At 42.8% G+C, this 23,237-nt stretch overlaps 1 protein-coding gene across 8 annotated transcripts in view; it reads left to right on the top strand.

Moving 5' to 3' along the window:
• Window positions 1-23,237, top strand: part of ENOX1 (ecto-NOX disulfide-thiol exchanger 1) — a 378,888-nt gene that overhangs the window by 99,660 nt on the left and 255,991 nt on the right. For all 8 annotated transcript variants that reach the window (XM_064440830.1, XM_064440825.1, XM_064440829.1 and 5 more), the window contains one exon: window positions 17,019-17,096. The gene's annotated coding sequence lies outside the window, so the exon portion shown is untranslated. The remainder of the gene's footprint in view (window positions 1-17,018; window positions 17,097-23,237) is intronic.

Here is a 23,237-nt window from a genome sequence, read left to right as displayed (position 1 = left end):
TTTAGAGTGGGGCTGCCTATGTCTCATACTTTGCAGCTCAGATAATGGGCAGATGAAGTGCAGGACAACTGCTGAGCACATAAGCATATCCTTAAAAGGATCTGGTTTGTGGTATTAGAGAAAATAGAGTCTGTTTGGAATAATATAGCTAAACTACCAAATATTCAACTTCCATTTATTTTCAGTTGTCTGTGAAGGTAAGGAGATTAGTGTTTGCCTACAGAGGAATCACACTGGATCTGCCTTTTAAGTTGTTACAGGATATACAGTTGGTTAGGCACATCTGTAGGGCTGAAATGAGAGAACTGTCTCTCGTTTGTTTTCTCCAGTCAAGCATAAATCTCTAATTTTAAGGGCATTCTACCCTTGGTTTAGATTTGTTTGTTTTAGTTTTATAGATCCCATTTTAAATCCATTTTAATGAGCTGTTTATGCAGTGATAGTGTTTTTAATATATGTTTAGGTTCTATGCGACTCTAAGTCAGGCAATGATGTGTGAAGAGGGCATGAATTAATAATATGGCAAAGGCAACTTCAATACCTCCGATGTATCAGCCAAAGAAGATTTTGACATGGGTGCCTGTCTGCCTCTTTGCTTGCCCCTGCCTGAGACTGACAGTCCAAGCTGCCCTTTCTCTCCTCAGGGGTGACTGATTTTGCTGGCCCTGATGCACCCTGGAGCTGTTAGGACTCCCAGCTGGTGCATGAACAGTCTCAATGGTGCTGTGGTTGTGAGTGTGGGATGAAGACCAGAGAATGGAGGAATGCCAGGAACCAGCATTTCATCCCATATGCCATCTGCAGAACAATCGTTCCACACTTAACTCGCTCTGTATGGGTGAAGCGAAGTAGAATGATACTAAGACTCAAGCCAGCACCTCTAATCAGCTCAATAGCAGCCTCACCCAAGGTTGTAGCTGGCCAGTTTGAGAACCTCTACAAGCATTTGAAAAGTCTTGTAAGCAAACACAGAGGCCAGAAACCCAGAAGCATCTCTGCTAGGGAGAGTTATGCATGGATGTTAGTTGGGCAAAGAATTCTCAGATGCTTTGTTCACCTGCAGCTTTTCTAATCATGGCAGATCTGCATGGGACAATTTGGTGACCTGAGCCTTGCCACAATGCAAGGTGTGACAAGGCCTTTTGATGGTCTTTATGTGTGCCTACCTCCTGGCCACTCATAAGGAGCTTCATAATTTGTCTCCAGACATATCTTGAATATAATAACAAGAATAATTAAAACTCAAATAGCAATTTGGTGCTCTGACCATCTGGGATCCAGGCTGAGAGATGAGATATAGTACAGACCCTACAGCTGTTAGTAAGGTAAGCTTCCTTACTCTTTTTTGTAATTAATTTAAATGGTTGTTAAATGATTTTTAAATGAGTTCATACTCACAACAGCTTTGAAAATCTGTGTCTTGCCGGTGGGATCTGACTGCTACTTTTTCTGCTGTGCTTGGTCTGATTCCCAGCTGAAAAAACTGAACTTCTGTATCAGCTGGGTGCAACCTCAGCACAATGATAAAGGAAAGAAAATGGAAATAGTTGGAAGCTTTTCTAAACACTATTTAGGGAATTCCTTTTCTAACATATGGACCACCAGAGAGAAAAGAAAACAGGGAGAAAGAGGATATTACATGTATTTTATTAGCATAAGCATGTGATGGCTGCGCTACTTGCTTGAAAAGAGGATGCTAAGAAGTATCAAGTGTATGAAGTTAACGCTGACAAAAGTGTAATCCTCAGTAGCATTTTATGGAGTATCACTTTTTAACAGGGTTTTCTTTCCCCATGGTAGGATAGCCTGGAAAGGTTGAATTGGGTTTTATTCCACTAAGTCAAGAGACTACACATTGAGGTATAAGGGAGGAACTGGAAGAATGGCAGAGCCAGAGCAGTTCTGGGCTCACCTTTGGGCTTGTACATCCCAAGTGTTGCAGAAGAGTAAAGAGGAGTTGGAACTGCACTGATTCTTTTCCAGCCTGAAATCATGTCTCCACCACTCCAGTGCTGCCATTCCCAGGCTCACTGGGCTCATTAAGACACAGATCCAATGCTATCAGGTGCAGTGGTACACTGACGCAAATAAGCAACTTTCAGGGCCCGAGTTAAGCTAGTATGGCACTGTACCCTGTGACCGTGGCAGCTCGACACGGTCCTCCTTGGAGTTAGGAGGGCTTATGCTGAGGCTGTGTGTCAAAGAGTGAAGTGCTTGATATATCTCATGCCTCCTTAGCTGGGGAAAGCCTTCTGTGAGTTAGACTTCCAAAAGCCTGTATAGAAGGACCAACAAGAATGAATTCCACTTAGCAGCAAAGGGGAGTGGGAATCCATCCAGATGCCAGATGCTGGGTTCAGTGGAAAAGGATCATTGTTACCCTGAAGGACTTCTTTTAAGTTACAAGTGAAGCTGGCGCAAGTGAGAAACTCTCTTATCTAAGGGTGGACATAGGTTTTTGGCCAGGTGAGTAGTCTAATAGTGACTACACCATTTTTGTTTCATTAAAAAACTCTTTCTTTAATGCAAGTGGAGTGGCAGAAAAACATCCTGAGATTTTTCATTTTGCAGCCAGCACCACAAAGCACAAAAGCAGCTCTTGGCAGCCCAGCTATTAGCAGCATTGCCCCATGCTTTGCTGCAGTGGTGACTACAGCAGCAATAGCATGAAGAGCTGATGCTGCCCCAGGTTGTGAGCTGACCTCTGATACTGGCTTCTGGCTGGCCCTTTTAGAGGGCAGACAGCTGATGTCTCCACAATCCTGTGAGCTTCAGGACTGTTGGTCAGATGGCTTATACCTTTTCATCTCAAAAAGCTTAAGTCACCAGAAAGGTTTGGAACTAAAGCAGCCAAAAGGCACTTTTTTTCAGGTCCACCAAAAGGTGTATTTTTCTACCAGGGGCTCCCAATATTTTTTTTTCCTGTTCATTTTTGCTCTATGCACTTGCAATCCCCACTTGAAGATTCACACTGTGGTGGGCAGCCTGGGGTTAACCTGAGCAATTCTGCCAGCTGTCTTTCAGACCTGGGCTTACCAGCCTGATCTCAGCTGTCAGCATTTGCGATCCATGCTGCTGAGAATTATCAGGCCCCAGAACAAGTAATGTCACCAAAAAGACAGTTCAGTGGCTTGCATTTCAGTCCATCTTTAGCAACTGTCTCTTAAATTGGCTGTGGATCTTGTAGGAACCATATGAGATAAACTGGGAAGCTTTACCAGAGGAGGGATACCAAGATTACCAAGATGCCAGTGGGAATCACCACTGGGGGTTTCTGTACCAGCTTCCCAGACCTTTTCAGCTCATTCCCAGGCTGTGAGCCAGGAAAGATCCTGCTCAGTTCAAGCATACCGAAGTGTGATTCCCAGATATGTTAGCTGTGTCTGGGGATGCCTCACGGTAAGAGTAAGACTGTACAATTAAGTACAACTGAGAAGAGTGCAAGGAGAGGGGGAAGGATAGAGACTGGCAGGACTAGACAGTTTATCTGTGAGACACTGAAGCCCTTCCCTTGTCCCTCACCTGGGCAGCCAGACAGTCCCCTCAGCTTGCATTTGAGGAGCTTCTATTCAGCACTTAAGGTGCCCCTTTTCAGGGTCCCACTGGACCTAGGGGAAATAAATAAATAAATAAATACATACATACATACATACATACATACATAAAGCCCCCCTAGCAAATGAAACAAATCAAAATCATCACCAGAAAAACAGAATCAGTGGTAGGAAGGAGGAGAGCTTGGTTGTAAGTGGGTCACATATAGGAGAGACTGCAAATTTCTTGCTCCATAACAGATCATTTCCACCCCTGGGTGCTGTTCACAATAGAGGAGCTCCATTGCTTTGGTGCCAGGACAGAGGATGACATCCTGGAACAGTCTTCCACCACCTTGCGAAGGACTGGGACAGTCTCCCCCTGAGAGTTTCAGAATAACTTGGTTACTGCATGGGACGTACAGGCTCGAAGTCTTTGAAGAGCCAGGAACAAGGCTGGTTCAGTCCAAATTGTCTTGCAGCTGTATAAGGAGGGCAGCACATTTGTACATTGCTGTCTAGACATATACAAACAAACTGGCAATTTTTGTGCATCCTCCAGAAAAGTAAGAAGTGACTCTCCAGGAGACTGTCCATGTAAGCACCCTTCCTTCTTTGCCCCAGGTTGGAAGTCTTTTGGGACAGTTAGGGACTGACTGAGGACATCCCCTGGGGATAAGGGGAAGGGGCAAATTAGTATCCCAAGAATACCAGCTTGTGGTAGCAGTGTTATATAGATGCTGCCCTCCAGCCAGCGCGGAGTAGAGCAGGATAGAGACGAATGCTGCTGGGGAAAAGCCTGCCTACCCCTCAGCCCTGCTGTGCAGCCACTCGTTCCTGTACTCCTGCCCTTGCAAATCTTCATTTCTAACAGCTTTTTTTACTATCTGCCTCGATCTGTTGGTTACTGAGTCTGAACTTGGCTTTCAGCCCCATCAAAACCCTTCAACCACTGCCCTCCTTCCCACCTCTTTGGCGCTTCTTACCTTATTCTATTACTCCCCACCTTTCCCATATGTTCCCAGGGGAACACAAATTGCAGCTAAATGCCCCCCCGCCTAATAAAACAAAAAAAAAATTGAGACGTGAATGTAGTGAATGTAATTAACTGTTTAATCTCATGACAATTGTCCTGTCCTCCCCTTCTTTCTCCCTTAGTCTTTGCTGTTCTCTCTCATTCACTTATTCAATAGGAGTAAATTCCTCATGACAGAGGATTGTCTTTTGCTTGTTTAATGCACTTATCTGTTTTAAGCCCTACCTTAATGATAATTCTAGAAGTATAAGGTACAGAATAGTTTCTGTACCCAAACTGTGCAGTACTGAGATGCTATAGCATGTTACTGGCAAAGTCTATCTTATTCCTGCGGGTGAAACAACAGATCATCCTAACGGGAAATGAAATGACTAATAGCAACTGGCCCGCGGTGCTCCTGTGACAGGCCAGCTTGTTGAGAGTGGTTTGGTGACTGATAAGATAAGGGAGTGGAAAGGAGACGTTGAGAGGCCGTTTCATTGAAACTTAAACAAATCTCACGTGCTGTAGATTGGTTGATGTCCTGCCCTAATATTTCAATTTTATTATTAACCAGAAAAACAAAATCAAATCAAAGTTCCCAAGGCACAACAAAACAAAGTGAAAGTTCCCAAGGCACAACAGACCAAAACAGGCTAAATAAAAATATGCTCCAAGACATGCATAATGTATTAACTGTATTTTGCTTCATTTGTAAAGAGCAAAAGAGAACAAATAACCAGTATGTTGGCCCCTTATGGTGCCTCTGTCAGGGACTCACTTCTCTGAGCTGTTCAGTGGGGAAAAGATTTTTAAAAACATTTTTTCAAGCTGCCCTACAAATACATATTAACTGTTATATGTTCTTGGGTTTTATTTGAAGCAGGACATTTCCAGCTCTCTGAATAGGTGGAGGAAATTTATGCCATGAATAAAGCAACCAGTTTAAACCTGAAACCTGTCTCTAGCTAAATACGCTTGTTCATGGAAATGGGTGCTGCTGAGCTGTACACAGCAATTTACATGCATGTGGGCTGCTGGGACTGGACCTTTAAACATAGTTTCTATGACATTGTCCTCAAAATGGAAAGTAATACTTTAGAAGCTTTTTTCCCTTCTCATCTGAGTCATAAATCCTCTTACAATGTAACTCTCAGTAAAGTAAATTTAAAGAGTTTATTTTAAAATCAAGTGGGTTTTTTTCTGTTCTTTTGTTCTATTTTTTTTTTTCCTTGAGGGGGAGTATCCTGCAGATGCTTTAAAAATTACAGCCTTATTTCCAGTGCAGAAACAACCATTCTGGCCCAAGTGCTGTCCGTAGCCTGACTCGTGTCCACACACAGTCTGGTCCACACCCAGCTGTCTGCTGTTTTGTGCCAGAGCTTGCTGATGCAGCCATCACTTGGAAACTTGTAGGAAACATCATCAAAATGTGTCCTAAACAGAATAACATGGGTTTTCTGAGGTACTTCATATCGTTTTTTGCACTTAAAGCACTATATATATGCTGTGGTGCTGTTGGCAGGTGGAAACTAGTGTTTTTAACAAGTTGTTTTTAAAGGTGGCAGATTTGAGGTAAACAAAACAAAACAGATTTTCTTCCTAGTCTAACTCCTGTTGGATATACACCTGGATATCTAAAGAAACAGTATGAATTTCAAAACCTTTACCTGAAATGACCTTTGCAGAAATCTGGATATTTGTCTTTGCAAACTTGTAGTCGAGTATGTGTAAGGATTTCCTTTGTTGAACTAATTCTCAAAACGGGCTCAGGCTTTCTCTGTGACCCCTTTTACACCTATTTTTTGTAACACCTTCTATGTTCAAAAGCTTAAAAAACTAAATGGATATATTTCAGTCTAACTGCAGAGCATGTGTGAAAGTAGAAGCTTGTTTTTCAGAGAGGTGTCCCATTTACATTTGTAGGTTGCAAAATACATCGCATGCTGCCATACATGCAGACCATCCCTGTTTTTGGAAATGCTTTATGAGACATTTCTTCCCTCACTAATTTTTTGCTTTTGTGATCTTTAACACGCATGTGTACTTGCAAACACAGAAGTTCAGCGGCGCAAATGGCAGCTGTTCTTTGAAAGTATGGCTCTTAGGACTAGGCTAGTGAAGACCCTGTCTCCGTATTTTCCAGAGGTGGCCTCTGTTTGTACTTACATGATCTTCACGATAAGAGCTGCCTGTGCATGCAGCTTTTCCATTATTCGGTTATTATTTCCATTATTAGCTCATGGCACAGATGTGTTAGCAATTGGCACAATAAAAATGCACATACAAGTCACTTGCAGGCACAGGAGGAATCTCTTTTGTTCGAAACATGACCTTAATTTGCATGGCTGCAGTTGCTTGAGTGCAGACACTTTGCAATTCTAGCGTTTGAGCAAGAACAAGTGCTTTAAGAATATTTTCCAGTACAGAATTCTTGCTGCAATTCAGTGTTCAGAGGATGCAGACTGATTTTGCAGAAACTTTCCACATGCAAGGCTATAGAGATGTAAAAGGATGCCATTAAGATTCCCCCTGGTATTTGATTGTGTTTTTTTTTTGGGGGGGGGGGGATTGTCAGTTTTTGTGTCTTTCAAGGTTTTCTTTGCTGAAAGCTTTTTGCCACTAGTTGCAGACTCCAAAGTCAGTGGTAACGTGACAAAGGCACATCCAAAATCTAACCAATCTTAATTATACTTTTGTTTCTTAAAATCTCTGTGAGGCTAATTTCTGCCTAAAGAGAAGCTTGTTAAACTGGAAGTGAGCAGGCTGCTGATGTGGGTAAAGAAACTGTTGAGGAAAATAATGACCCTTCTTTCCATGAGGGGCATCTGCCCACTCGTTACTGTGATGGCGTGGAGTCGCAGAATCCCTCGGGTGTCCTCGCTGATTCGTGCTGATAGACAGCCAGAAAGGCTCTTCTCATCTCATGCAGAACTTGGGGTATATGTTTGTTGGCATGGTGAGACACACATGTATCCCCTCCAGCCTTAATTAAGTGACACACAACAATTGGGAGTGAAAGTGGAGTCCAGCAAGAAGTGCCAGCAAATCTCCATCCCAACAGCTTATCTAGTAAGAAGTAGCCTTTGGGAACCCCTGCAAGCTCTGTTCATTCCTCTAATCTGTAGTCCATAATATAATGTATTTCCAAATTCTCTACTCTAAAAACAACGATTTTCAACCTTATTTGTGCTGTTAACCTCTTTCAACCACAAAAATCACTTTGTGGCCCCAGTCCCATCAGATTCTTTTAAATAAATGCAAACATGGCAAGTGCTTATATCCCTGCTGGAAGCATTTAACAATTGTGAGTAGTTCATGGACCTTCGTTTTAAAGAAGGCGGTCCAGTCCAAAAGACCGCTTCTCTCTCTGCATAAAATTGATCCTCTGATACCATCAGTGCATAATTTTTTCTGGGTCAAGGAGAAGACTTTATCATAAGTAAATCTCTATAAGAACCCAGCATCAAAAGAAATCAGAATAAGCCTTTTGCAAGAGAAGGTGAAATTAAAGCAAAGAACCAAAAACAAAACAGAAACAAAACCCAAAAACCCAAAACCCAAAACCAAGTAAGTTGGTATAACTCATTAACTTCTGACATTTTAATGCCTTCCCTCCAGGAAAATGGAAGAAGTGGATGTTGTTTCTGATCTAGAAGAGACTTGTTGAAAGTCTTGTCCACATAGTAAATCCATGTTTTCAGAAGGGTATCCATGACAGAGTTACTTATCTGAAGAATATCTTAAATATTAACCAGAATTTGTATCTCATGTGCAGATTTCCCAAATCATTGCACTGATCGGAAACTTCTGCCAGCTGTTCCAGTGCTTTGAGCACTATTCCTGGCATAAAAGCCTCCTTCATTCTTGTTCTTTTCTTCCAGTAAGAAATTAAGAAGAAACACAAGCTTTGCTTTCAACTGCTCCTTATGATCAGCTCTGGGTATGGGCTCAATTTGTGCTGCAGTTGCCACTGTAAAAAACCCCTGATAATGCAAAGTTGCTTTTTGTTAATAGAGCCAGCATTTGCGGTCCTGATAAAAGCATTGTCCCTCAGGCTGTTGTTTTCTCTAGACTTACTGCTGCTACCATGTCTCAGGCAGACTTCACTGTCTTAATACTAAAATGGCTCTTTGCTGAGGGAGTTACTCACAAAGGTGGCAGACGCATTGCTATTTTTCCTCCCACATGCACGTGCACTACCTTCTGGTATCTCTTAGAAATTTATTCCTTCTGTTATTAGTGGTCTCATTTCTAGGTGTATGGAGGTTGCAGTATTGTGTATTGGAGATGCAGCTTTGCAGAACAATGAATACTTTCATTTGCAGGATACTGTCGGTCTGAGTATAAGACACAAATATGTCATCTCTTGACAAAGATTGAGTGAATAGCAGTCTTTTGTTTCTAGTCCTTTTTTTTTTTTTTTTTTTTTTAATACTGGGTTACAGAAATGCCTCTGCAGTCAATTGGGTTATACCTCTTTGGCCTATTTTATGATCTGTTTATGCTGGTGCTGTACAGCATTTAATCAGGCTACACTGATATTAAGAAAATCTGTGTTTGAGTGATACAGTTCCTTATTACATTATAATGGGAAAATTACTGCTGTTTTTATTCCTGTCGGGATCAGCGGTAATTTAAGCTCAGTTGTAGCTTTATTCAAGTGGTTATGTGCTCTGAAATATTACGGTGTTCCTTACCTTTCTCCCCTCATTTCTGTGCAGTTTCTCTCAACTGGCTGCTCTGTCTTACTTGTGAGCCTGCTGCTGCTCTGCTCTGAGGTGGCCAACTCTCGACTCCTTGTTTCAATGCTAGTCCACTCGTAGCAAAAATCTGTATATTTTGCTCACATTTGGGCACACATTTCTAGGGCATTTTGTTCTAGCTCTGTGCTCTGCAGCCTCCTAGATGCTTTCAGCTGGGCCTAGCTTAGCAGAAAGTGATCAATGTCCTCCACCCAGCACTTGTGAGACCACATCTGAAGTACTGTGTCTGGTTTTGGGCTCCCCAGTAAAAAAAAGGCATGAACACACCAAAGCAAGTCACCTGGAGGGCCACCAAGATGCACGACGGGCTGGAGCAGAGGATACATGAGAAATGAAGAGATCTGAGGCAGTTCAAATTAAGAGAAGGCCACTGGAGGGATCTTAGATAGATCCCTCCTATCCCTTAGGTAGATTAGCCGTAGGCAGATCTGATCTCTATGACTACCTGTTGGCAGGGGATAGATAAGTCAGAGCAAGACTCTTTTCAAAGGTGCACAGCAATAGGAGAAGAAGCAACAGACACAATTTGGAACATAAGAAATTCTGATTTTATATATTCAGGGGAAGAATCACCTTGGGTGTGATCAAACGCTGATACAAATTGCCCAGAGGGGCTGTGAAATCTCCATTATCAAAGACACTCAAAACTTGACTGGTGAAGAACCTGAACAACCTGCTTTGAGCAGCAGGTTGGACCAGATGATGGCCAGGGGTCCCTTCCAATGTAGATTATTCTATGATAATCTTATCCTCAGAGGGAGAGAGTAGATTGTATGGGCAGCTTTGGAGGACTAGATCGGAAGCTCTGGGAATCAGTCTCCAGAGGAGTAGGATTTGGGGGTGGTAGCTAATCACAGAGTCATAGAACAGCCCAGGTTGGAGCAGACCTCAAAAGATCATCTGTCCAACCGTTTGTGGAAAAGGAACCTAGATGAGATTATCTAGCACCCAGTCCAATTGAATCTTGAAAACTTCCAGTGGTGAGGACTTTACCATGTCCCTGGGAAGGTTGTTCCAGTGATTGATTGTTCTTACTGTAAAAAGATTATTTCTTGTATCGAGATGAAACCTCTCCAGATGCAACTTGTCCCTGTTGCCCTTTGTCTTTTCCATGTAGCTCCTTGTGAATAGAGATCCTCCATCCTCTCTGTAACTGCCCTTTAAGTGTTGGAATACTGTGATGAGAACCCCCCTGAGTTCACCCTACAGGGTGAAGAGAGGCAATGGCTGATGAAATTCCCCTCCAGAGTTTCATAAACAGGGACACTGAAAGAGAGGAGAGCAAAATGGCTTGCAGGAAGGCAAAGGGCAGAAATCAGAACTCTAGCCCACATTCTATTTTTGGAGGACTTGGGGAAGAACTGGGCACAGAATACCACTGCTGACCTGCGGTTTGTCTAGGACACAGCTAATAGACAAAGGATGTGGAGCCCCGGCTGACTCCTATTCCCCTGTATGGGTGCAGTAAGCAGGATCCTGAACAAGGCACTGACAGCTAGGCAGGGCTGCCCGACTTCCTTTGCTCCCTGCCCTGCTGCCTGTCTGCCTGCCTCCAGTCTCTGGGAGCACCAGGACTGCTGGCAGCACAGCAAGGAGGCTGGCGCGTATCATTCATTGCATTAGCCTTTATTAAAGGCTGTTAGCATTGTGTGCCGTGACATGTACCTGGTATTTATTACTTTTTCCCTGGGTTGCATGTTATTGTCTTGGATGGATGTGAGCCTGTTTCCAAATCCTGCCCTTCCTCTTTCCCTCATAGTTGTTCAAAATCCAGCTGTATTCAGCAAGTATAAAAGCGCTGACCTACAGAGCCCATGACAGCCAGCTGCAATCCCCTAGCCCCTTTCTTTCCTGTTTCCCTCACTCATTTTTCAATTGAAGCGGTTCCGCTCTCTCTGATGCTCAAAATGGGAACTGTGTGCCTCAGCACAGAAACTTTCTGCCCCTGCCATCAGTCACGCAAGTATTTCATGTGCCAGCTGCACCAGGTTAGGAAAAGAATGACTGTGCTATAAGTGTGTGCAGTGAAAGCCAGCTAGTCCATAATTCAGTTTTCAAGTCTATAACATGTTTTGCTCAAACAAGTAATTAATTCTGTTCACCATTTCAAGTTTGTTATGAGCAGTAATTTCAGTAAGGCACTGTTCAGCAGTGTAAATCCTAGGAAGTCCTTATTTATAACTCTTACTGTGGCATCTTCTGATCAGTAAAACGGGTCTTTTGCTGGCTGTCTGGCTGTCCTCCATATTACAGCTGCCTGGGGAATGGCAGACAAAAGCATTAGACTGCCCATGTGAATATTCACCTGTCCTCCTTGTACAGCAAACTGTTTATTGATACCTTTGCCTCATGGCCCCCCTCCCACAACAGGTCCCTGGACCAAGGGAGTCACAGAGGAATCAGCTGTACAGAGGTATCCCAATCCGGATTGCTCTGTCCAGTAAATATAAGGCTAGCTTCCATCCTCTGGGTGCTGGAGGAGCTGGAAAGGAGCTATGCACTCCCAGACTTCGTGCTCTGAAAGTCAGTAGGAGAAGAAGAGGAGAAGAGGTCTGTGATGTGTGGAGGTTTCCAAAAGTAGAAGCAGATTCTGTACCTGGCATTGCAGAATTGTGGGTGGAAAAATACATATTTCTTTTTTTCTGTGAAAACCTGAACAATGAACAGCACGTGTACTTTTCTTGTCTTTTGGTTATCATATCTGACAGGTCCAGACCCATGAGGACACCACTGTTCACTATTTCCCAGCATCTGGCAAAGCTGACTATGAAGAAGTTGTGATCTGGGAGCCTCTGGCAATTGAGGGAGGCATGAAATTTTTTTTCTTTGGGTATTTTTTCCAGAAAAGTAAATAGGACAGTAATTGGACATTCCCTTCATTGTCATGATAATGGTAAATAAAGATATACTCGTACCACGAGTCTGGAAACAAAGGGATGTGCTATGATGGAGTGTAACCTTGCTGCGTGAATTAAAGGTAGATAGCAAGGAGCTATCTAAAGTAAGCAACTCTCTGCAACATCTCCATCAAGCCTAAGGGAACAGCAGTCCAGGGTGTCAGGTGTCCCTGTGTGCTCCAAACCAAGTGTTGGCTTGTCAGGAGGCTGGGAATTGCAGGGGTGGAAATGACAGGTTGCCAAGCTGGTCACACCAATTGAGGCAATTTTTGCAGTGAGCTAAGAGTTAAACCTTGTGAACCTGTGTCAAACAACAACCCTTTTGTAGTTCATTTGGTTCTAATACTTTTGTACTGTTAAAAAATAAGTCTTATTTAGAAATAAGAGTTAATTTTGAAAGCTTTTTAATTTCCCCCTTTACATACTGTTCTTGCACTATAAAAAGACATCATCTGCTGCTTTTAAAATGTACTGTAAGCTGTAAGACTTGCATAACAAATGCTACATTAAGATAATTAACCTCTTCAGACCAGTAGGTCATGGCACTGAAACTGCCTGTCTATGAAAGCACAAGTTCCTCAACTTTAGAAACCCTTAAAAGTATGCAAGTCACTCAAAACAGACCCACAGAGAAATAACCTCCCCTTCTCCACTGCTGCCCTGCTGTGGGAAACGCCTTTCGCTATCCCTGATTTCCCCCCAGAGTGAAATCACATCCACCATACAATACAAAATTAATAAAGGTATATAGAGCGTGTTGAGCAAACACTGACATATCCCCAACAGTGAATTTACATCCATTCTGTTTAAAATTAATAAAGGAAGATGGAGCACACAAAACTGACACGGGAGAGTATAAAACCCCACGTGTAGAGCTCGCCAAGGCTTGGCACTGAGCTGTGCTGGAGCAAGCAACTCTAAGCATCAGGCAAAGCACGCGTTGGAAATGCCAGTTCCCTTTCTTGGCCAGGTTCAGGAGGGCTCCCTGGCAGTGTGCCTGGTAGATTTGTCACTTGGGAGCGGGCATCGCCTGGGTTATTCTTTGTATTTACAATGTTCCTGCACAATCGAGTTCCCTTTCCCTTCCTCCTGCGGGTGATGTGTAGGATAAGATGCTGTTACAATCGGAGGCTTGCTTGCCTGCATCCTGCCTTTGGATTGCCTTCTGCCCTTCCTTCTTCCAAAAGCACACTCTGCTGTCATCAGCCTGTGGTTATGGGGCTGTAAAAATGTTCTGTGATCTGAATCTCCAGCCAAAGGCTTCATCGGCCGTAGTGATGGACCAGGGGCTGCTGGAGCAAGGGAATGCAGATACTATTAATGTCTGTGGCATTAGTCCCCTTCAGCAAATTGCCCTATTTTAGTACAGAAAATAGATGAGAGTTCCCAAAGATATCCTTAGGTTATCTGAATGGTTACCTGGCCCTTGGGTACCTCTCTGTAAACTGGGAGGCCTGGCATGGAGATCAAATACCAGGAAGATGGGCTCCAGTAGTTTGTCCTACAGCAACTAAGCGTTATCCTTTGTACTCAAAGCGATCAATAACCTTTACTTGAACGGCAAATATTACATCTGTACCCTTCAGGGCCATGCAGACCTCCTCCACAAGTGCCAGCCATTGATCTGGCTGCAGAAACTTCCCAAAACCGATCGGGAGCAGTTGGAAACTGTCAGTTTTCAAAATTGTTATAGTCGCACATTTCTGAAGAGATAAGAGTTGTCTTGTATTGCATGCTGGCTTCAGGTTAAGCTTTTCTTTATCTGATGTTCTGCAGACACCGCCGGTTACCCCCAGGTTTGCAGCCAGCTTCTCCCACCAGTTAATGCGTATTTTATGAGCCCAGAGATGATGCTGCGGAGAGTGGAGCTGTGCCAAGAAGAGTTGTTCCTGCTTGTCTTCATCCTTGTCTCTTTTTTTCTGTACTTGCGGCAGCTGAAGGGAGGGAATGCTGTAGCCACGGCAAGAAAAAGCAGCCCAAACTGCTGTGTAGCTGATGGCTGGAGTGCAAATTTACAACTGTCTGGAAGCAATGTGTCAACCGTGTCTTAGGCTTCTCGTATACCAACTCTTCACATTGCTGCTAAGAGAAACTGCACCAGTCTGTGGTGGACTGTTAGAGGTCTGCAAATGGTACTGAGTGCCCCAGAGAGAGTGGCATCTCTCTGGGGACTGGCTTGCAAAGATTCCGGAGATTTTTCAAGTTTGGTTCCTCAGGTGGGATCAAATTGGTCACTAGGCATCCCTTTGTAACCTGTGGGACAGACCCACAGCGTCCTCTGTCTGGCAGCACCTCAGTGGGGCCTAGGTACATGACCAAGCTGCTAAGCTACAAATTTCAGCAGCATATTTCGTAAGCAATGCCTTATAGCTAACTTAAAGGTGAACTCTTTGTTTGGATGAGGTGGCTGTGTGTTAGGTAGGATGAAGCTGTTGCAACAAAACATCTTCCTTCCAAGAAAATCCCTTCCTGTAGGCGAGTCTTTAGTCAACTTTGTAACCTTTGTCATCCTCTCCTCCCTGGGGAGTCTTCTCTGTGACCTTTGCTATTCTACCAAGGCGCCTCATAAATTATTATTCTTTTAAATGGCACTTAGGCTGTCGTGGTGGCTGCTAGCCTTGAAGATTTGCAGTCTACCCTGTAATTTTGAGAGGAAAAAAATGGTTAAGTGACAGAAGAAATATTGTACTTCACGATAAAACTACTTTTGTGTTTCGTTTTCTGCTCAAGTCATTCATAACCCAGTCACTAACCTCATTCAGGTCAAGGGCTTGAGGCAGAGAACGGGCATAATATTTTTGGTCAGACTGATGCATCTGAATATTACAAACATCTGTAATTTTGAAATTGAAATGAGCACTGTGTTAAATCCCCAGGCAAATAATATTAAGGTGTAATAGATTACTGAAGTTTGCATTTCTTCTGGCAATTCAGGCCAAGGCTCTTTTGGCTGGTTATTCCAGACATTAATGAACCCACTCACACAAAAGGAGCTGTTCCTTATGGTTGCAGATTGGATCCCGGATTCTGCGAACTTCATAGGAAATTCTGCAGGCCAAGTAGTTGAAATAATAAAGAAAAAATTAATCAGGCACACATTAAATGTGAAGCATGGAAGAAAACATCTGCAGCACTCAGTGGACGTCTGGGTAGCATACTTGCAGTGCTGTTTTGCCAGCTTACATCTGGAGTGGTTCATCAGAAGAGAACAGATGCTAGTGTGAAATAGGTCATCATAGCAGCAGGGCATCACAACAGAGACATTTCTTTTTTTTTTCTTGCAGTAACAGCTATTCCTTTTTATTCACACCAATTATGAAAATGTTAGCCAATTCCGAAATGTGAATGCATGTATTGTGACAAGCCAATGCTCTTAAAGGACATCAAGGTAAAAACTCACCTAACGAGAAAGCTTTGGAGAAGCAGTCCTTTTGCAGTACACATTGAGTATCCTTTAACAGACACAGCGACTATTTTTTGTCAAGATTATGATATTTTTTTTCCCCTTGCTTTATTTTTGTATTTTATTAGAGATGTTACTGAATGCCTTCTTGGTGGCAAATGCCCAGAAGCGGAGATGCTAATTCATGGGAGTTTCATCAGTCATTTCAAAGGAGAGGTCACATAGATAAGAAAAATGAACAGTACGCAGTATGTGAAGCAGTGACATTCAATGAGTCCTTGTCACTAGCAGCCATTAGCATGCAAGCCTGCTGTTATGTTTCAGTGCTTTATGTGCTTTTCTTGACCAGGCAGGGAGCCTTCGGAGCACTGTAGCAGTTAATACCATACAAGTTATTGTTTCTTTCTTGAATGCCTTATATTTTTAGTACCATTTAGATGCTTCTCTGTCCCCTTGTGCATCTGAAATTTTAAGGAGAATCAAAGAATGCATAATTTATATCTGTCCCAGAGGTAATGGAGTGACTCAATGATATCTGTGAAGGGGATGATTTTAAATTTCATGTCTTATGCAAAAGGTGATTTTTGTATGAAAACTGCAACAATTGGCCTCGGGGATACCCAGATAATTATCCTGACAATGACGGGTGTGGATTCCAAGGGGATTATAGCAGAAAGCCATAGTGTATTGGATTTACCCTTGTGTATCATGGTTGTCATAATCGAAAACAAAGCAACTGATAGATCTCAGGGAATATAACTTGTATTTTGACTTGGAATAGGACATGCAGGAGGTGTGAAAAGACAGGTTTGCTTTGACTCTGTTGAAGAATTTGTTCAAGATGCAAGGCATTTGTTTACTGCTGATATTCTTTCCTTCGGTTAAAGGAAAAAACAATTGTTTACTGATGTTGGGCAGAACCCATCAGTACATGTTTTATCACACAGCGCAGTTCCACTAGACTATTTCTGGTTTCATTTACCAAAAGCCTAGAAGTGCCATGGCTAGAAATAAATGCCTACCTCTTTGATATGCTATATGTTTGAAAATGCACTTTAAGGTCTGTATTACAGACAGTTCAAAGGGAATATAAATTGGTGCAGTATTCTCTCTTTTTTCGTTTCTTTCCAGACCAGTCCCACATATTCATTGCATCTTTATGAAGACTGTTTTCAATAACATGTCTTTAAAAAGAACTTAACATTTTGTATTTTATTTAACTTGGGGTTTATTATATTTAAATAATGGTTATGATCTTGCTGCTTCCGTGGTTTAAAATGTTTAACATCCTCTAAACCAATTCTACACTGACTTTTAGCATTGCGTATCCAAGGAGACAGCTGATGTTATTTGCTTTTCCTTTGGAAATCCTCTAGTTTTAAGTATTCTTTCCACTTCTTGCAGGGTTGGCCATGAGAATTTGTAACATTCCCTTGGAAATACCATGATGGGGCTGCTGAGAAGTTACCTTGCTTCCTACAGGTCTGTAAACTCTATTGAATTCTCACTATTTCAGCATGTAGGCTCCTGTGCCGAACTTGTTACCTTTTTTATCGGGAATGCATGCAAAGCAAATTAAAATCCAATTTTATTCTGGAGCAAGTGTCAAAAATTACTTTTGTTCCTTGCAAAATGTCTAGGACATAACTCTGTTCTGTTACTGTTGTATAAATGTAGAGTAACCCATTCATCTTTCCTTTGAAGTGAATTATTGCAGTTTATGGAGTTGAACTGCAGAAGGGAATCGGGCCTGTAAGTCATTTTCACCTCAACACTATGTCTTTCAGTATGTGTTGAAACTGCATTACCCTAAAAGGCCCTGCAGTCGATTGCTCCCACCCAGGTTGCCAATATGGGAGTGGCTGTCCCACAGCTATAGCTGTGGATGTTTCAAGAAGCACAACTAGCAAAGGGTCAGCAGAATTACTGGCGCTTTCGGGTCAGGAGGAGCTCAGGTTCATGGAAAGTTTAAGAAAACAATAAAATTAAAAAACCTTGATATTTAAGAGACTGTAAAAAGAGCAGAATAATAATGGCTTGACTCCTGTAGTGTCAGCATGGCAAGGAACAGTGAGGAGCTTGTAGCTAATGCTATGCCCTTGTCAGCCAGAACCATAGTGTTATAAGCACTGTGTCCCACGATTGCTGTGATTTATAGGGTAGAAAACACTCCCCTGCATTTCAATATGTTTTCCTATGCAGCTATATAACAGAGAAAAATTTTATTTCTTACTGCTTTCAAGGGTAGTACCGAATGCATTTTTATAGAAATTTGGTTGGAGAAACGAGGGGAAATCAACTTTTCCATCTAGCTGGTCATACCCTGCTATCAGAGTACACTCAGGGTCTGTGGGAGTTGTATCTGGCCCTAAATAATGATTTTCAAAAATGTTCATGTTTGAAATATGCTCTATCTCACTTGGTTTGCCTGAGAGGACTTTGAGTATTATTGCTTTCCTTGTTATCTGTGTAGTAACTTACTATGCCATTAGTCTGTATGAATTCTGTTGGGAAAGTGGCTAGTAAGTCTTAAACAAAAACAAACCCAGGTGGATTTAGGGGATGAGAAGTATCCAAAACAACTTTTAATTCATTCTTGGGAATTACTGTGATTTGTTAATACCTTTTAAAGCCCCCCCAGCTCCAAAATGCTTTATTTGAACCTAGATCTAAACCTTGCACATGGCTACAGCTTCCATAATGAGCAAAAGCCCTAGATCAGACTGGTTGAGATACTGCAGATACAGATCTGATCGTGATGCCTCGGGCCTGTGTTGAGTGAAAGCTCTGTGTTCAAAAATAAGTAGCTTTTCAGAGTAATTGCACAACCGTTGAATGATCTGTGTCATGCTAAAGCTTTATGACTGCACTGTTTCTTTCTTTAATGATGATAACCCTTAGGGCAAAATTTGTGTTTTTCTTTGGTGTGGGGAGAAAGAAGTGCAAACACTGAAAGACATTTAGGATAAAGGGAGAAAACTTGTTGCGCATGTTGGCATATGTGTTGTAAATCCTTTACTAGCAGCAGCAGCTTTATAAAATCTTCCTTTCCAGACCTGTCTATGAGTGGTGTTTGAATCATGGCTCACCAAAGACTTCCAAGAGCTGCTGCTAAATTTGCTGAAGCAAAGTGTGGTTGGGCCTGTGTCCTAATGAATTTGATACAAATCCAGTCAACAGCTGCTATGCAGAGAAAGCTTAGGCAACTCATTTGTCTAAAACATGTTTTAAAAGTTTCCTCGTTCGCAAATCTGACTCCTGAAGAATAATGGCTTTGTGATATACATACAAATTAGTATTGTGTCATTTAAAAAGAGGATAAATATGATACTAATTTGATATATGTACCTGTTAGATATATGTATACTAAGTGGCATAAAGTAGTTTGGGTATGGCTGTGCTGTGCCTTCATTATAATGCAGAAGCAAAGGAAAACCAATTAAATTAAAAGGCAAGACATTTCTACTCAAAAGGAGATACAAGGTGTAATTTTCCCTTTGAAACTATTGCCCCAAGGTATTATCAAAAGGTGTTGCACTGAACCTTTGCAAGAAACAGATATTTACATCAGTAAGGATGCCACCACAGATATGTTTTTCATATTACATAGTTATAAAAAAATTACACAGCAGTTGCCTGGGGTTTGGGTGAAGCTTCTTCTGCAGCTGTGTAGGTATCTCATGTACCAATTCTCTGTAGCATATATTGTTGACATCGAAGGAAAACAGGACACTGGTCTAGCCAAATAATTAATTTAATCCAGGTCAGCTTTTTCCATTTATCCCATGTCTTTCACTGCAAATTTCATGTATTTTTTCTTCTCATAAGCATCCCCTCCTCTTGTACAGTTCTTGTTTTCTTAATCTCTCTTTTATTTCCTGCCTATGATCCCTTGCCCATTCTCCAGAGAAGCCTCCTTTTCCCTGATATCTTTGTTCCTTGTCCTTGCTTTGCTGTTTTATTAATTTATTGCTGGAGCTTCTTAAATTTCTCTGTTGGAGGTCACTAAAAGATGCAGCTCTCCGAACGCCTCTTGGGGTCTCCTCAAACCTTTGCCCTTGGCACCCCTATGATGAAAAAAGTGTGTTGGTTTTAGGAATAGCAGAGAAAAACAAAAGCTGTGAAAACACGTCAGAGCATTGTAAGGAAATAGGCTGCCGCATGGGATGGGAAGCCCCTGTCTCTCGGGGCTGTGCTCTGCCCTGTCCTCCTGTTACAGGCTCCTGGGCATGCGGTCAGCCAGGGCTGGCTTCTGGTGGGGTTTTGGTGGAGGCATTGCTACGCCATTGTTTTGCTGCTTCTTCAGTAACGAAGACACAACTGGGAAAATACCGAGCTGGCAAAAGTCAGGGAGAGGAGAGAGAAGACTAGGAAGAGCACTTTTCCACAAAAGCATGTAAGCACGGCAACTGTACCTTTGATCGCTGTACCAGCACTGCATGTGGACCTGGAGAGCCCTGCCACCTCTGCACTAGATGCATTTGCCTGCCTTAAAGCCATGCTGCCAGAGAGGCCAAATTCTCAATGCCACTGGGCTTTGCTCACAGCTCAGCTGTCCCACCAGAGGCTGTGAGGGTGATGAAGTAGTTGCTTCATTGGTGCGTGGAAGTCTGCAAAGAGAAAGCGGGGGAAGCTGATGCACAAAGCAGAGCCGTGGATGCACCTTCTATGCAAATTACCTGCCTATGAAAAAAGCAGAAAGGAAAGGGGATGTTTCTACCTGGAAATGTGCCATGTGTGCATTTGATGCATATATTTGAATTATTGAACAGATGGAAGCCAAATAGCTTGGTAGCTGGAGAAAATCTATAAGCTAGGTGCTCAAAGGATATGTGGCAGAATAAAATGGGAGGGTGGGGGAAGTAAATCTCACAAAGCTGCCATAGAGGGACAGCTGCATTTTATTAGAACAGAACTTAAACCAATACTGTGAGTTTGTAAAGACTAATGTGTCCAAATCATGAGGTGTATGTGCAAGCTGATATAAACGCATATATGCTCTTTTTTTTAATGTTTGGATAATGGTTCAGAGGGTCTGTGACCACCCAACTCTGTTCTTTTATTGCCCACAGCAAGATAAGGAACAAGTAATTATTAGAAAAAATGAAATGACAATTTGCTCACCTGAGTAAAAGCTGTGGCCAGAGCAGGACTTCTGCAAGAGAGTGACATAAACATGAATGCAGGGAAACCAAACCAACCGACCCAGACAGCAGATGGACCTTCCATTGGGTTTTATGTTTTGAGTTGTTTCCAAGGTATTCCTAGGAATGGTGGTGAGTGCTGACTCTGCTTGAGGAACAGCCTAGAAGCATCCTGAAATATCTCCCTGTTTTTTAAGCATAGCTACTTCCCAGGAGAATGCAAACTACACAAAGCATCCATAGACCCAGATCAGGAGTAAGGCTCTACCATTCTCAACCCAGTGTCCATCATCTGTTTAAAAGTGTCAATGAGACGATGATCTTTGCTGATCTTAACTCCTGGGGTGTTACATAAAAATAAGGGAGATCTTTAGTGTCACCAATCAAGAACACCTTAGGGACACCAAAGATCATTTGGCTCATTTGCCTGGGTTACCAATGAAAGCAAAGATGTCCAGATAATCTGTGAGAGCTGCTTATCTAATCTATTAATAAAGAAGTTCTCCAGTGAAGAAGACTTCAGTGCCACCCGATGTAGTCTCTTCCAGAGCTACGCAACACTTAGGGGGTATTTCTGAAATCCTTTATTTGCCTATTCTGAAATGCTTTATTTGCTCCATAGGAAGAAATTTAGTGTCTTATTTATAGCGAAGATGGAGAACAGTTGAACATAACTGTCTTTATGGTAATCTGTCAAATATTAGAAGGAAAAATGACTTTACATTGTAGTTGATTTAATTTGTTTATCTGTTTTTTCAGAATAAGCATTTGCAGATCTATAGGTCCCATTCCAAAACTGTTTTTCTCCTGTCTTCCTACCATGCACCTGCATCCCTCCATGTATTGTCAACTTCTTGACCCAAGTGCCAGCATTAAGAAGCAGAATGTGGTCAATATGACTTTCAGATGGATAAAAATTATGTAAAATAAGCTCAGAATTTAGAAGGTCAATAAATAATTATGGAGGTATACCCTCAATTAAAATTGCTCCAATCAATATCTTACCTCAGCTTTGTCTAGGTGGAACCACTGCTAGTGTCTTCTCTCTTCTATCCTTTAAGCTCTTCTCAGTATGATACTGGGTAATGAATGACATTGTTGGAGAGGCAGTAAGTGTGCAACTGATAGCTCTCAGCATATGGATAATGACACATCTTGCACCTTTTCATTGCCCACATTCTGGCTGCACAGAGATGTCTGAACAATAAATGAGGTGAAATGGTGGCTGTAGCACATTTCTGAAACAGTAATTGTCCATTCAGGTCCCTTTAAAAGAAAGACAGCAAAGAACTGCTAAGTTTTCTATCATTAAGGCCCTCAGAAGAATAAAATTTTTCAGCGAAGCCACTGAGGCAGAGGGTTCCGGAGTAGAGGATCATGCCGGAGGATCCTTCCTAAAGCAGCAAAACCACAGCAAAAGTGTGAAGGCAAAAGCACAGGGAGAGACAGGGTAGCCCAGCACCCTCCCAGAGCAGGAAGGAGTGAGCTTCTGACATGAGGCGGCTCTGACTCAGTGCCAGGGGTGGACAAGAACCAAGGCAGCAAAACCCCCTCGGTACAAAAGCAGCCCCCAGTGACCGCGAACGACCAGGAGTGCGGTGAGCAGGGCGTGGCACGTCAGAAGGGTGTGGCACGTCAGAAGGGTGTGGCACGTCAGAAGGGTGTGGCACGTCAGAAGGGTCTGGCGCGGCAGTTGTGCAGGCAGGGCGGGCAGCGAGGGCGAAGTGTCTCTCCCAGCTCAAGAGGTCAGATCAGTAAGTTCAGTTGGTGAGAGGGAGCATGGCCATGGCATCCACCCGGCAGAAGGCTCTGTCCTCTGCACTAGCCGGAAAGGATGTGCCAACCCAGACTGAGCTCCCGAGAAAACACACAGCCATCCAGGTCGCTGGCTGCAGGGAGTGCCACCAGCTTGCACTGGAAACAAATGACAGTAGAGGGGACAAGGGTGCAAGGTGTGATCAGGTGGAGTATCTACTTGGCCTGGTGGCAGAACCAAGAGAGGAAGTAGATAGATAGGCTAAGGAGCATCAGGGAGTCTGAGCAAGAGTTGGACCTCCCAGAAACCTGAACAGGGTCAACTACCAGAAAAAACCCATGATCAAAGAGATCCAGTATCTTCCCCCCACAAGGATGTAGGCAGGGTCTTAAAGGGAAGCAGCGAATGGGAACAAGTCCACAAACAGGGCAGCAAGAGAACCTTTCCACCACAACCCCCCCCAGGTGCCTCTGCACAATAGGTATGAGGCTGTAGTTGTGGTGGACCAGTCAGTGGATGATGTGGATGTCAATCCGTCTACACCAGAGGAGTCACCAAGATCAGAAACACCTACCCCCCATATTACCACCACCACCAGAAGGAAAAAAAGAAGGGTCATAGTTATAGGAGACTCCCTTCTGAGAGGAACAGAGAATCCAATATGCTGGGCTGACTCTCCTCATAGGGAAGTCTGCTGCCTCGAGGAGCCTGGGTTAGAGATAT

This window comes from Phalacrocorax carbo, chromosome 1, assembly GCF_963921805.1.
Source record: "Phalacrocorax carbo chromosome 1, bPhaCar2.1, whole genome shotgun sequence".
NCBI classification, from domain to species: domain Eukaryota; kingdom Metazoa; phylum Chordata; class Aves; order Suliformes; family Phalacrocoracidae; genus Phalacrocorax; species Phalacrocorax carbo.
The sequence above is the reverse complement of the archived record's forward strand: the minus strand, read 5'-3'. Positions and strand labels throughout refer to the sequence as shown.